The sequence below is a fragment of the Diospyros lotus genome, chromosome 10, assembly GCF_014633365.1.
Source record: "Diospyros lotus cultivar Yz01 chromosome 10, ASM1463336v1, whole genome shotgun sequence".
In the NCBI taxonomy this organism is placed as follows: domain Eukaryota; kingdom Viridiplantae; phylum Streptophyta; class Magnoliopsida; order Ericales; family Ebenaceae; genus Diospyros; species Diospyros lotus.
The window spans coordinates 25,299,533-25,312,824 of record NC_068347.1 but is presented as its reverse complement, the minus strand read 5'-3'; the positions used below and the strand labels follow the sequence as shown (position 1 = coordinate 25,312,824).

Sequence of the window (13,292 nt, the reverse complement as noted above, 5' to 3'; positions counted from 1 at the left end):
GATCCTAGAATATCAGGATAAACATTATTCAAAAGAATCATAATCTTATTAGATCTCGAAATATTAAGATAAATATTATCTGAAAGAATCCTAATTCAAAGGGATCTAGGAAAGCTCTATACTCCTCTATACATAGATAAGCACTCATTCCAATATGGTCTTCAAGTATTCAGTGTCTGATTTAAATATCGGAGGAAAAATGCTATTATCCACTGATGTGGATAATAGCATATCCAGTGGAGTTCTTCGTAAGGAAAAATCAGGATCTCAAGTTGAGATTTACAGGGATATACAAAATCGAGAGGAAATAAAACAAGAAGAAAGATCTAAGGTGACTCAGTTTCTTAATAGATTCATGTCCACAATGCCCAAAGGATATTCACTAATCACCAAATTTACAGTTTTTGAATAAAAAAAATTGAAAGCCCCTTTAAAACCCAGAAATACAAAGTTACATCATCTCTCAAATAACTTTGATTCATTATTGAAATGCGATGCACAAAAGTGAATCAAGGTTATTTGAGAGATCATGTAAGTGGTATTTCTGGGTTTTGAAGGGGCTTTTAATTTTTTTTCTTCTTTTCTCTATTAGAGAGATGATGTAACTGGTATTTTTAGAGAAATCACCTTCTTCTTCTTCTTCTTCTTTTCTCTTTTTGTAAACCTTCAAACTTCTTTATTATTCATTCGATTTGGTTTCGATCGAACCCAAAGATTTCTAGATCTAGATTTGATCGAGCCTAAAACAAATGAAAAAGTTCGATTGAACCCAAAGTGACGTCATCATTGACCATTTGTAATTTTGTTTGTTATTATTTCTTATAATAACAGTGAGAAAGGTGCACTTTGGGAATTTAGAAATATTAACAAGCATTTATTAATGGTAAGGGGTAAGCGATGCACACATCTATAAAATTCATAGGAGGTAAGTATAATTTTTCTGGCATTCTTGCCTCTTCTTTCTTCTTCTAATCTCTTATATACCTTTTCACATGCATAATGGAGAGGCAATCAATAGCTTCACACTTCTAACCATGGAGTCTCATCTTCTTTCTTCTTCTAATCTCTTATATACCTTTTTACAGGCATAATGAGAGGCAATCAATAGCTTCACACTTCTAACCATGGAGCCTCAGGTGGTGACATGTGACTTGGGAGTTAGTGGATAATCCACTGACTCTCGAAGTTTCCATGCACTCTTTGTATAACAAAAACTATTGACAATATTTATAGAGCAATCAATAATTTTTAACTTTTGAGAAACTGTTGACCAATCAAGAAAATGAGTTGACAGTTTGGTGTTGTAAGCTACAAGGTCCTTCCTTTATCTCATATAAGACTGTCATTAACGGTTGTAATTATCCGGGGATAGCTACATTCTCATGCTTACATCTCTTGCAAGTATCGCATGCCATAACAAACTTAACTACAGCTTCCTTCAATTTAGGCCAGAAAAAGAGTTGCTTTACCTTATGGTATGTATTTTGAATCCCCGAATGCCCCAGTGGGGACTCATGGAGAGTTTGGAATTTCCTTTGCTTGATGTCCTGTCTGTTCCCAATCACTATTCTACCCTTGTATCAGATAATCCCATTCTGAAGCAGATATCCTGGTTTGCTGGTAGGGCTCAAGATGTTTGCTGGTAGGGCTCAAGATCAGCTGCTCTAGTAACCCTTTGATCTGATCATCGGTATCATAACTGGTAGCCACCTCTTGATACCAATCTAGTACCAAGGCAGTTATGGCTACTGCTTCTTCCTCCTCCTGACATCTGGACAATGCATTGGCCACCACATTATGCTTCCATTTCTTGTATTGTATAGTGTAGTCAAGACCCATCAGTTTTGCCATACCCTTCTTTTGTAGCTTTTGCTAAAGCAAAAACTTCAGGTCTTGATCACAAATTGAGCTCTCCTTCCAGGTAGTGCCTCCATTTGTCCACTGCCATCAATACAATTATAAACTCCTTCTCGTATATGCTTAGCCCCATATGTCTAGGAGCTAGAGCTTGACTAAGAAAGGCTAGGGGCCTTCCTTCCTGCATTAACATTGCCCCAACTCCAGTCTTACAGGCGTCTGTTTCTAGCACAAAAGTTCTGTTAAAGTTAGGTAGGCCCAACACCAGGGCCTCACTCATAGCCCTCTTTAGTTGTTCAAATGTTGCCTCCGCCTGCTCACCCCACTTGAAACCTTCCTTCTTCAATAATTGAGTTAAGAGCCTACTAATGATCCTGTAGTTCTTCACAAATCTTCTATAACACCCCGTTAGGCCTAGAAACCCCCTCAAGGCTTTAAGGGTGTTAGGTCGTGGCCAAGACTGCATAGCTGCTACCTTTTTCGGATCTGTGCTAACCCCCTTGGCCAGAGATAATATACCCAAAATACTCCACCTGTCTTTGGGTAAAAGCACATTTCTACCTCTTTATATGCAATTGGTTGACTCTAAGGATCTCAAAGGTGGCCTTAAGGTGTGTCAAGTGTTGATCAAAAGTACGGCTATACACCAATATATCATCAAAGAATACCAAGATGAAGTTTCTTAGGTGAGGCTCAAAGATATGGTTCATCAAGGATTGGAAAGTAGCTGGAGCATTGGTAAGGCCAAAGGGCATTACGAAGAACTCATAATGGCCCTGATGGGTTCGGAAAGCAGTTTTGGGTATGTCGTTAGGGTTCATTCAAATCTGGTGATAGCCCACTCTTAGATCGAGCTTAGAAAAGATGGTAGCATCTCTCAATTCATCTAAGAGGTCGTCAATGAATGGAATTGGATATTTGTCTTTGATAGTCATGGCTTTTAGCTGGCAGTAATCAATACAAAAACGCCATGACCCATCCTTCTTCTTTACTAGCAATACTGGAGATGCGTAAGGGTTGTGGATAGGCTGAATTAGGGACTGTTGTAGTATCTCTTTAACCATTTGCTCAATTTGTGTTTTCTGGGCTAGAGGGTATCGGTAGGCTCTTACATTAAAGGGTTCAGAATTGGGTTTCAGATTGATGGAATGGTCATGGGTTCTGGGAGGGGGTAGAGTTGTTGGCTCCCTAAAGAGATCCTCATATTCAAACAAAAGCATATGAAGTAGGTCAAGTAGATTTACGTTCCACTCTGCTTAAGAGGGGCTATTGACCACCAGCAATAGTTCACTATCTTTACTTCCATTACTTCCTCCCCTTCTTCCACTATCTGTATAGAGAAGAGTTGTGCCACCTAGGTTAGCTTTTGCTTGAGCAGCTTCTGCAGCCGTTTGCCCATGATCATCTTGCACACCCGGACTTCCTTGCTACCCACCAATGTCATTCCCTTCCTTTCCTTCTCAAAAGTCACCTCCATCCTATTAAAATCGAAGCAGATGGGGCTCACTTACTTCATCCAGTTTACCCACAAGACCACATCGCATCCCCCCAAGCTGACTTACTTATCACCCTACTTCCATTAGCCACTGCTACTGTAAGCAATTATGTACTAATAAATGGGCACTTCAACCGTTTGGCAGTGACTTCATCCAGAAAACTGTGGCTACTCCCACTGTCAATGAGAATCATTAGCTTACTTTCTCCTACCTTCCTTTCTACCTTGATGATTTTGTTGTTAACCAACCCTCTCAAGGCATGTAGAGAGATCTCCCCATTATCTTCGTCTCCTTCCTCCAGCATCTCTAACATGTCGTCCTCTTCCCCATTCTCTTCCTCTCCTTCTAGTAGAAGCAATTGCTTCTTACATTGGTGCCCGAGGAAACACCGTTCTCCACATCTGAAACAAAGGTTAGTCTGCCTCCTCTGCTCTATCAACCTCTCCCCTTCTGTCTTTAGGCCCAGTATTGGTAAACTCCTCACCCCTTGTACTCATTTCCAAGTTTCTCATCCCTCAACCTTCCCAATGGGAGTTAACACATTATGTGTTCCTCCTCTGTTCACGATTTGTTGTTTCTTCATGAGCGTTTCCACCGTCAGCCCATGCAACCGGGCACTGTCAGTGGCATGCTTCAAGGTTTGCGGTTGCAACACTTTCACCATGGGCCTTAACTCCTCATTTAATCCACTAATAAAACAGGAGATGAAATAAGCCTCTATGACGTAAGGATTATGGTTGAGCATCAACACCTTCAGCTCCTCAAACCTCCTATGATATTCGGTCACTGATCCATTCTGTTTGATTTTGTTAAACTCCTCCACCACATCCGTCATCCCTTGTTCTCCAAACCTGTCGCAAAATTCTGCTACAAATTCAACCCATCGGCATTCCTCCCTCGCCTTGGCCCATTCTTGATACCAATCATCCCCAGCATTGTTAAGGTAAGTTGCTGCCATTGTTACCTTCTAATGCTGTGGTATCCCAAACCACTCAAAGGCCTTTCACATCGTCTAATCCACCCCCAAGTACTCCCATCAAACATGGGGATATCCAATTTTGGCATTGGTATCCCTAGGTGGCCAAGGCCGTCATTCAACCTCTGCCTTTGACCAACCGCATTATCTCCCGTTTCTCCCAGTTCCTCCCCCACCTCAAAGGTTCCATGTTTCCTCTGACTCATCCCATGGTTGGGAAGGATCGGATATGCTCTCTCTCTAGGAAGGAAGTCTAGGGAAAGGCTTACCAGTTGTTGTCACGCGAACATGACCATGAAGTCTTGCAATTGTTCTCGAATATGCGCTCCTACTTCTCGGATTTGATTGACCGCCCCATCCAATTTGCGATCAATGGAGATGATCGCCTCATGATTACGATTTGATCCCAATTCTAACTGATCCACCCTTGCCTGTAAGTCCGATACTGTGGATCCGAATTGATGTAGTTGCGCCTCCATGTTCTTCATCCTCGTGCTGTCAACCATCACCAATCCTTCTCACCGTTTCGCCTAGCCTGGATTGCTCTAATATCAAATTCTCAGATCCAATGGAGCTGACAGGTTTATCTTAAGAATTCCGCAAGGAATTTTGGAGAATTTGGATAGAATATCTTGATCGAAAAGAAAGAGAGAGAGAATTACGGAGAAAGAAAGAGAGAGTGGGAGAATGTAGAGGGAAATTCAAGATTCAATTCATTCATCCTTTGAGAGTGAGATCAGTGTAAATTTATACTGATCTCCTCCATTAAATTTATACTGATTTCCTCCTTCATGGCTCTTTTCCATACTTCTTCCTTATTTGCATTATCAAAAGAGATTGGATCTTCTCTTGTATAGAAAGCAAAAAATACAGAATCATCATATTCAACAGGCTCTGTTGAATCTAAAAGTTCTTGTACACTTCTCATTCTTCTTGGAGGACTTGGAGAAGATGTATGTGAAGATTCTGATGAAAAATTTGATGGAGTCCTTCGTGAATAAGAAGGATTTTCTTCTTCTGAATCTTTTTCTGTGGTTGAAGGAATGTCCAGCTCAATTGCTTTTTCTTTTGTATCTTCAAAGCTTGAATTTTCATCAATACTAACATCACGACTTATCACAACCTTTTTGGTCTTTGGATTATACAGCTTATATGCTTTGCTTCTCTCATTGTATCCAACGAATATGCATTTTTTAGACTTATCATCAAACTTGTTTCTTTTTGCCTGTGGAATGAGTGAGTAAGCAATACTTCCAAACACCTTTAAATGTTGAATATCAGGCTTTCTTCCATACCAAGCCTCATGTGGTGTGCAATCTTTCAAATACTTTGTTGGAGACCGATTAATAAGATAACCTGTACAAGAAACAGCCTTTGCCCAAAATTTATTTGGTAATTTTTTTCTTTTAAGCATACATCTCATACTTTCAACAATGGTTCTATTTTTTCTTTCACTTACACCATTCTGCTGTGGTGTAAAGCTGGCTGTCAACTCATGCCTTATTCCTAGGGGTGTACATGGTTCGGGTTGGCTGGTTTTTGGCCATTTTAGTACGCCGAACCGCACATGCGATTTTCCTCTAGAATCAAACCGTGCGGTCTATTTTGATGCAAAAAACCGCACCAAACCGCACCGCATTTTGCGGTGTGGTGTAGTGCGATTTTTTCGGTTTGACTACATTGATCCACTAGCACAACAAATCAAGGAAAAGAAGCAAAAAAAACATAAGACAACCATATCTGGCCTAGTCTTCAAAGGAAACCAAAAAATCAAAACATGAGACCAAGGTTTGGTCCCAGAAAACCAAAACAAAAATGACAAACAACACAATGCAGCAGTACATTGGAAATCATAAACAACAAATTCAAACAATATTGGAGAGACGGAATAAGGAGAAAAGAAGCACCGACCATGAAAAACGAAGTAGACAACAAAAATGAAGCACCTGTAGGAATGAAGCTTATCCGTCATCCACTGAGCCCCTTCCCTACCCTCCATGTCATTGGCCACCTCCACCTCCCTAACAGGCCCCTCCACCATATGCTGGCCAAGATCTCCGCTCGCCACAGCCCTGTCCTACTTCTCAAGCTCTTCGACGAATCGTCGATCGGATTGGGGAAGAGTGTGACAGTAGTGGAGAGAGGATAGGAGACGATCAACGATCAGATTTGAGGAAGGGTGCGGAGGCGGAACAGAGGATAGGAAGAATGAAAGGGGGATTAGGGTTGGGGTGGTTGGGTTTTTAGGCTTTTATATTTATAGTAATAAATATTTTTTTATTTTGTGGCATTCGAAGCAAAAAGATATAAAGTTTACTTAGCTGAGCTAGAAGAATCTCCATATTGGAAATCAGGCAAGAGCTCCAAAAAAAACCTTATGGTCCTAAATGGTAAAACTCTCAGCAACTGACTAAGCTACTCTTCATAAAAAAAACTTTTGACACAAAGGGATGTTGGAATCAATATATAAAGCAATTTGACCAACGAAGAAATCCCAAAAAAATTACAGCCATCAAATAAAAAGGAAATAAGGGTAGGCCATAACACATTCTACTATTCCCTCTGAAAAACTCGAATGAAATAGTGTGGAACAATTAATGTGTTATAGGCAAAAGTCCATTAAAAGACCAAAAAAGCCTAAAAGCCCAAAATAACTTTTTGAGCTAAATAAGTGTAATTTTCCCTTAATCAAGGGAGTCCCGAACAAAGTGCAAACAAGATAACATCGACATTCAAAAATTCCTCCGAGAGTTCCATAAAACAGATAAACATTATCGATAAAGATCCTAATTATAATGGATTTTGAAATGTTAGGATAAACGTTATCTATAGGAATCTCAATCCTAGTGGACCTTGGAATATTATAATAAATATTATTTGAAAGAATCTTAATTCTAGGGAATTTGAAAAAGCTCCATATTGCGCTATACATAGATGAGCTCTCATTCCAAAAGAGGTATGTCTCTGATCCTAGTTTCAATACAATCTTAAAGTTTTTATTATCTAAGTTAAGCATTGGAGAGTTTATGCGACGACTTTCCTATGCCCTCTAATTGTTCTTTTTCTTGTAGAATTCAAATGGTTTGACGATGACATTTTCACTTAATAAATTCATTGTTATATTCGAGTAACAACAAATTTCAAATAGAATTAAAATTCAGTAAAAATAAAATTAAGTAAATACTTAGACCATATTATCTTTTACAATTCATTCAGTAAAGAACATTTCAAAATTAATTTTAATTTTTAAATGTTAATGCCATAAAATAAATAATATCAAGTTTTATATTTTTTATTGTAGAAGAAATTTAATTATTACTCAGCAAAAAATTAATAAAAATGTAAAGTTCCAAAATAGGATTCTATACATTCTAGATCTGTAACATATATATAAACATGACATTTTATCATTTAAGAAAGTTATGACTCAAACAAGATGTGAACTAAGATAATGTTAAAATATAGCTTTAATAAGTAGATTTTGAAAGATGATACAGAAAAAGATGATGAGAAAATCTAAAGGAATATAAATAGAATATGAAATGGATATGTGTGGAATTAAAATAAAGAGAAAAACATGTTCAGTGGCCTTGAAGTTTAGACAAAGTAGGTGGTATTTTTGGAGTTTTAAAAATAATAACTTCTCTTAATTTTACAAAACTTTGTTGCACGAACGGGCATGACATTATTTAACTCTATTTAATTTTTTTAAAATAATTAAAATGTCCTCATCTTCTCTGCTCTTTTCCACTGTCTAATTTCTCTCTCTCCCTCCCTCCCTTTCTTGATTGACAGTTTCTCCTTCTCTTCTCCAACAATAGCAGTAAACATCAACAATAGACTTTCTCCTCTCTTTTTCACTCTCTCTCCTCTCTCCTTCCTCACTAGGTTTAGATAACCTGGTGAGGTCACCAGGTTATCTAGACCTATTGTGTGAATTCTACAGTTTAATCTCTTGAGGTCACCATTCCTTCACCACTTCCTTCTCTTTTTCATCTGAAATATTAGATAAAATAAACATCATGAATAGGAAATAGTCACACGAAAGATGATTGAAAACTTGTTAGAGGAGGTTTTGATGGGAATCAAAGATTCATTCTTCCTGACCATCTTAAGATTAGATTTTTGAAAGATGTTTTCTGAACTGGGAAAAATAAGCATTAGGATTAGTGTGGTTAGAGTGTAGGGAGTGAGCCATTTGGCTTTTAACATACTTGAATTTTCTCCAAGTTAGGAAGGGTAAACTCTATTTGGCTACCTCTGATATAAGGAGACGATCTCTAGAGATCGTTGATGACCTTTATTGACAGATATGAATGGCTAAGTTTGATGAATCCTTTGAAGGATTTGGTTGATATATATAACGACTTCAAACTCTATATGAAATCAGTATGACTCATACCTAGGTTGCATGAAAATGAAAATAGAAAATGAATACGATATGAAACGAAAATAAAAAAAGATCATTCTTTTAAAAAAAGTAAGAAATAGAAATGTGGGGAAAAGTATAAATAAAAAAATATAGAAGTTTTTATAAATATAATTTTTAATATAAAAAATTATAAAAAAAATAATTATTCAATCTAAAAATAAACATAAGTTCTATAATGTATTCAAACAAATTCTAGAAAAAAATTAAAAATTTCATCTCTATTTGCAAAGTTTCTCTAATTCTATAAACAAAATTCTAGATCGATATTTTCCTAATATAACTAAACAGCCATGAAAGTTTCTCTAATTACAAAAGTAGATCAGAAATGTTTCTTGGTATTTTGGAAAGGTAATGTCGAAACGGCTCATTTAAGAAGTTTTTGTGCATCATAGACTCATACTCTGCTATACTAAGGATAAGATTTTAAGAGTTTAAGAAAATTTAGACGAGTCGTTTCGATCAACAAATTCTCTCTCGATAAGAATCTAAATGAAGAAATATGTTTCAAACACAAAAAGCCTACCAACATTATAGGAGAGAGACTTTCCCATCTTGATTTTCATGTTGCCTTGGGTTGCAAAACCCTAGTGCAATCTTAGCATCGTCGGTGTTCTACAACCCCAACTTTGCTAGGGTTTATTTATAGAAAAAAAAACACATTCCTAGGGTTTACCTACAGGATGTTGTTGGATATTTTTTTAAAAAAATTCATATAAATTTAATCTATGTATACATATACATATAACATTTATATATAATATTTTCATAGAAACTAATTAGATATATTTTTATGAAAGTATAGTTGAGAATAGATTTTTTAAATACATTTTTATTTAATAAAATTTAGGCCAAAAGACAATTTTCTCAATGCTATAAGCCAATGGTCAATTCCATGCCTGTAACTTTTTCAGAATTAGTTGAACTGTAACTTTAAAATGAGTGTTAATATATGTTACTGATGTGGATAATGGCATATCCAGTAGAGTTCTTTTTATGGAGAAATCAAGATCTCATGTTGAGATTTAGGGGGATATACAAAATCGAGAAGAAATAAAACAAAAGAAAGATCTAAGGTGACTTAGTTTCTTAATAGATTCATGTCCACAATGCCCAAAAGATATTCACCAATCACAAAATATACAGTTTTTGAATAAAGAAATTGAAATCCCCTTCAATACCAAGAAATATCAGTTACATCATCTCTCAAATGAAAAATGTCATTGGTATTCCATGAGTTACACCATAGACTACATAATGTAGTTAAAATGTCCAAAATACTTCTCATCCAAAGTGATGAAGTGAGGTGGTGAGGTGACATGAAGCGGTGAGACGCATGACTAAAATACTCCTCACTTAAGGCGGTGAGACGCTGAGGCACGAGGGATATTTTTATCATTTATAATGCATTGTATAATTTATGGCGTAGCCCATAGAGTACTTATAGCATGATCCCTCTCACATAACCTTGATTCACTCTTGAAATGCAGTACATAAAAGCCTGTGTAAACCTATTACAGGCAACAACTCTGTTGGTTCATTTTTTTATTTTTTGTTTTTTACTTAGAATTAGTTTCCCAAATTATTTTCTTGGCAAAAATCATTATATCTTAGTATTTAAAATTTGAGAAATTATGCCACAGTTACCAAAATAAAGTTGTTTGACGATGAAATTCAATGGTGAACTTGGTAAACCTCAAGTTCATCATCCCACCCACCCCCACTAACATTGCAAAATTGATTATGAAATAGTAAAGCAACAAAAAAATAGATATAGATCAACTTTATTATTTGTCTATTATTGGCCTTATTTAAAGGAGACATTAATATCATAAATTAAAAAAAAAAAAAAAACAATTCATGAGCAGCCTTGCTCTCTAAATTACCCTTCTCAACTGACCTTGTTGGTGCTAATTTCAGCAGGAGCCAAAACACACCTACAAACACTCCTATTGCATATTGCAATCTGAGCTTTGGGGCAAGGAAAATGTTTGCAGTCTTCTATTTTAGTGCAAAATAGATCTCTATTTGTCCATCCATGGTAGAGGTGTCAACAGGGCCGGGCTTTGGCCTGGCCTGTTACTGTTCAAAAGGGGCCGGGCCGGGACAAAGAAATTGGGCCCACGGCCCGGCCCATCTAAGGGCCCGACCCGTGGCCCGTTGGGCCCTTTTGGGCCGGGCCCATGAGGCCCTTATAGGCCAATCAGTTAGGCCCTTACTCATTTTTTTTTAATTTTGTTATTCTTTAATAATTATTGATATTGGATACTAAAAAATTTAATTTCACAATATATATAAATAATAACAATCAATTTATTTAAAATTTTTAAGTTAAATTTTTTATATATTTAAATTATAAATAAACATTCTCCTTTTTATATGTACATTATTTTTCATATCAATTCATAAGAAAATTTATAAGGCATATAGAATTTTGAAATATAAAATGATGAAATAATATTTAAAACTTAAGAATTAAGATGAAAAATATTTTAAAAAGAAAAAAATTAATTTTTATATATGTATTATTTTGATATTTATATATGTATATATTATATGTATTATTTTTAAAAAAAATTATTTAAAAAAAAAAAGGTCAGGCCCACTGTGCTCGGCCCGCTAGGCCCTGTGGGCTAAGGTCCCAGCCCGGCCCGGCCCCCTTATGAGAGGGTTGTGGGCCAGGCCGGGCCCTATCCATGGCAAAAGGGCCTGGGCTTGTGTAACGCCCCGTTTTTTTGGACGGGTTATAAATTGAGACAATTTATGGACAATAAATTTTTTCTTTTAAAACTAAAACTAAACCACATCATTCCTCGACTCCGTCCTAGAATTCCCAATCATTTTTCTCGTAAGAAAATCACTATACACATCAAATGCAGAAGCAAAGACCGAAACCTGATATCTTATCATTAATTATAAATAAATTCTTATATCTTCAACATTCCTCAAAATGTTCAGAATCTAAAGTAGCAGAACTTAAATACAGGGGCTATGTTACATAAATTTCATTTCTCATGCACTCTACTAAGTGCTGTTTTATGACTCATTTATCTTCGTATCTGCTACAATCTCCACTTGGAACGTTTGAATATTCCAGAGGCAAAGCCCAAATTAGATGATGAATCATCTAAGTAAGGGTACATAATGCTATGTCATGTGTGTATGCAATGTCTTTCATCGTAGGTGTCAACTGCACCCCTCATGCTACCTACCATTTTAGCGGCCACCTCTTTCGAAGCCGGGGTGTATGGGTGCACCCTTGGTAAGGCAGCGGTGCCAGTTCGTACTCCCTACGACCTCATATGCGTGTGATCAATGATATCAACGTGTATTCATGCATTTCATAGTCATGTATGCTTTCTACGTGATGAATACATATCAGGGCATGTCAATATGATGAAAATATTTTCGAGGAAGTACCACTTACAAACTAAGCATTTTCTATAAAACTAACTTTAATTGGGGAGTATCACTTACCTTCTCAAATTTATCGAGCTACCTCGATATCCGTGTCTTGTCTCGATTTGTATGCCAACCTCAAAATTAGCACGAATCTCTTCAACTTCAGCCTCAAAGTATCCTAATCACCATAATTATTTAAATAAACATTAAACCTATTTTTTCATAATTTCTGGCATTTTCTATAATTTTTTTTCTCTATTTCTTTCTATTTTTCCTCAATAAATCCAGATTAAATAATTCTAAAATATTTTCTCAAATATTTCACTACGAAAATTCATAAAATAATATTCTGAAATTTTTAAAATTTTCTAGGAAATTTTACTCACCTTAACTTAGCATCTTCGATTTCCTCGGTATGCGTGTCATATTTCCGAAACGCGTGTTCGAGCCGTTTTTCTTGCCAAAATCTCCAGGATATCACCGAAACATAATTTCCTATCTTTTGGAATTTTTCTATAATTTTTTTTCCATAATTTCTTGCATTTTCTATAATTTTTTCTCTATTTCTTTCTATTTTTCCTCAATAAATCCAGATTAAATAATTCTAAAACATTTTCTCAAATATTTCACTACGAAAATTCATAAAATAATATTCTAAAATTTTTGAAATTTTCTAGGAAATTTTACTCACCTTAACTTAGCATTTTCGATTTCCTCGGTATGCGTGCCATATTCCCGAAACGCGTGTTCGGGCCGTTTTTCTTGCCAAAATCTTCAGGATATCACCGAAACATAATTTCCTATCTTTTGGGATTTTTTTAGGATTTTTTCGACATTTTTCCATTTATTTTTCCTTTTCTTTTCTTTTCGTTTTTTTTCTTTCTTCTTTTTTCTTTTATTTTTCTTTCTTCTCCACCATCTTCTTCCTCCTCCCGCCTCCCCTGCTACCTGCGCACGCCCAGCTTCCCCCATTTTTTCTTCTTCCTTCTTTTCTTTCTTTCTTTTCTTCTTCTTCTTCTTCTTCTTCTCTTTTTCTTCTTCTCCTTCCTGTGTGCGGCTACTGCCATGGGCGCATGGCCGAGCTCCGCCGGCCTTCCTTCCCGCGCCGTCGGCCTCTGCAAGCCACTGCCTC

At 36.4% G+C, this 13,292-nt stretch overlaps 1 protein-coding gene across 1 annotated transcript in view; it reads right to left on the bottom strand.

Annotated features, from left to right (window-relative positions):
• The window catches only part of LOC127811201 (pentatricopeptide repeat-containing protein At5g55840), a 119,863-nt gene that overhangs the window by 953 nt on the left and 105,618 nt on the right, over positions 1-13,292 (bottom strand). The window lies entirely within an intron of this gene.